This window comes from Populus euphratica, unplaced genomic scaffold, assembly GCF_000495115.2.
Source record: "Populus euphratica unplaced genomic scaffold, PopEup_1.0 scaffold178.1, whole genome shotgun sequence".
Classification (NCBI taxonomy): domain Eukaryota; kingdom Viridiplantae; phylum Streptophyta; class Magnoliopsida; order Malpighiales; family Salicaceae; genus Populus; species Populus euphratica.
Window position 1 is genome coordinate 242,952 of NW_011500062.1, and position 3,159 is coordinate 246,110.

Here is a 3,159-nt window from a genome sequence, read left to right on the forward strand (position 1 = left end):
GTTCTAGAAGGCATTCCGTCAAGCAGCATGGGATGAAGACGATTATGTGCAAGACAATCCATTTTCGGCATAAAGAATGGAATGGCAAGACGGAAAGCTAGTCTTCTTACTGCTCCGTCGGTCCTTCAAACCCGGAAATCGTAGAAAAGAGTGAGCAGAGAAGTGATTGCTAATCCACTCTGCGCGCGGAAAGGCTGTTTATTACGAATCATGTGCAAATGCAATCAGGCATTCCATAAGAGCCCATTCTCTGATAAAGAACCTTGCTTGCCTTACTAGCTCTATTGTTATGGGCATGTCCCACTAGTGGATTCAGTCCCTTCCTTATAGCCTTGCTGTCCAATCTTTTCAAAAATCCTTTCTTTCTTCTGGGCATCAATCCCATGTGAACAAAAAGGCATTTGCTTTGTCCAATTCCTCCCTAACACCCTACTCTATTCCTCTTCCTGAGTACCGATACTGGCTTTCCCTTTTCTACTAGCTTGTACTAGAATGCTGGCTAAAAAAAGATTACTATAACTAACATTGGTGAAACAACTGCTTTGACTCAAGAAATCGATGATTACCTTTATGAGTGACCATCGACGATGCCAGGTTTCCGCCAATAGCCTTTATTTAGCCAGCTCGAAAGAAAGCATTCTACGTAGCGCCTTTAATACAGGTGAGTTATTTTTCCTTTTCTAGCGGGGGGCAGATGGGAGCATAAATCCACATAGAATGAATGGATCAAGGTGCGGTGCATGGAATTCTGCTCGCCTAAAGGCGTGTGTGTGCTTGTACGCCCATCGAGTATAGATAGACCAATGATCTCATCCGAGCCACCAGCGATACTTGAATGAGGAAGCATCGACTGAAGCGGCTGAACTCAGAACAGATAATATCGCAAGGAGTTCTTTGGAGACAGCCCATCGTGAGTGAAATGAAAAGAGAGTTCCCCCCAGCTGCTAGGGAGTTTGGGAATGTAACTAGAATCTATGCATTTTCTTTTCAGTCCTTCTTTCTGCCTTCCATTCTAAGGGATACGTTAGAGAATGGAGTCGGGGCAAGCAAGCCGGTTAGAGTTGAAGTGCTTCTGTCTTGGCAAAAGGTGGATATCCTTTATACTAGGGCTCTCAGTACTACCATAACCACTCTTCCTAACAGCGAGATCGTGTCCACCAGTAGGGACTCTCAAAAATAGCAATAAAAGTAGCAGCGTAACGACGGAGAGAGATCTTTTAACTCTTTCTATAATACGCGATATTACCAATAAACTAGATCAATGGCGGAGAAATGGTACTGGATAAATTCCCATACTATATAGCTTAGAATGGGCACTAGAACTCAACGGGGCCTCCCTTACCACTGCAACTCAAACCCCTGATTAAAAAGAATTTCTCTAGAACCACTGTTAAACATAAGGGTACGGTGAAACAATAATAGAATCTTCTCTTGCCCTTTTTTCCAAAAAGAATTCTGCTTTCTTATGATTATGAGATGTGGTTGGCTTAAAATATGCAGCTTACTTATAGCTTTTCGGCAATAGAAAACTTCTTTGGCTCATTTGATAGAGCTGCTGTCACTCTTACTAACCTTATTCCCCTTGGATTACCCTAAGACTGAAGCTAGACGGTTATTCCACTGTAATAACATGCGCTTACCTTGGCACTCAAACTCCATAGAAGGCAACCTCAGGTAAGGCATAAATCTGGGGAGTCCCTTATGTTCTCGGTCTACCTATGAAAAAAGATATATGATAGATAGATAAAATATAAAATAAACATCTTCCTCATTCCCCCTCCGGGAACTCGCTGTAACCAAGCGAAGGGAGGATTCTCGTTTATGAATAAATTGGCTTAGCTTATCAATGAAACTACTAGGGTTTAGCACTCACCACTGGCAACTGCCATTGAAAGTAGATAGCTAGAACCCCTGCTTTCGGCTTGCTTACTCCTACATTACCTTGAGAACTTAACTGGCTCGTAAAGATAAGAAATCCAAGACGATATAGGGCATTCTATTAGCACTGGCCTGGCAGGCACTAGACATCTTATCCACCGGTGGACTCATATATCTTTATTATCCCAAGACTGGGCATATGTCTTACCGGGCAATCGCACTATTGTGATAAAAAATGCTAGACCCGTACAAGCAATCCTACCTCCTACTACAAGTACAAGGGCACTATGAACTACTGCTTCCCTGATAACTCTCTCTGGTACTGGCTCGCTGGAAGAGAAATAGAACTCTTAGGCAAAGAAAGAGTCCAACTCCCACTGTATACTAAGATAAAGTGTTACCGTGGACAAAGAGACTGACTCCAATAAATGTGGAATCCCACCATTGGAAAGGACACTCTTACGGGAACTTACACTCAAACTGGATGGCTTGTATTGGCCCTTGCAGACACTCCTACTTATAAAGTAAAGGTTCTCCAACTCATTTGCTTTTACCCTTCCTTTCTTGATGGATATGCTTACTTGGCCTAAGGCCTGCAACTAACTCACAAGGATATTTACTGGGCTTGCTCCTTAGATATTCGATATTACTTATATATATTATCCTTATTTGATAACTTGTTTTTCTACTGGGCCTACTGACCTAACTCTTTTTTGCTTTCATTTTCTCACTCTCTTTCAGGAAAAGAAGAATCTAGAGTCAGCCTGGTGAGCTAATATTCCTGGGCGAATCTGGGTGTAGTGTAGGGAGAGTTTCTTTGCTCTATATTCCTTACTTTCCTGTTTTCCCGGTTCAAAACCCCTCTCCTTTCCAGTAGAACGGATGCATCTAAGCTGGAACTCTGCCACCCTCACCACTAAGACCTTGATTGCCGGATAAGTAGTCAGTCTATTTCCATTTCGGATTACCGTAGTCAGTGGTCATAGACCATAGAATAGATAGATAAAAAGTCTCCTACGGAAAAAGAAGGAGTTCACTCCGATACCCAACCGCCAAACCTTAGCCCAACTAAAGTCCTAGCCCACACCCAAAGTCAAGTAAAAAGAGCGGATCTTTCCGCGTATGTTGCAGCCTATGTTGATGCCTAGATCCGATGTTCTGCTCTCTTCCCCCGTATCCCAGAGCAAACTTCGAGCTAACAGAGCTAACGCCTCACTCCTCTACTAGCTATTCTATTTCTTTATTGTTCCCAGTGAAATGACATATGAGACGAACTAGCAG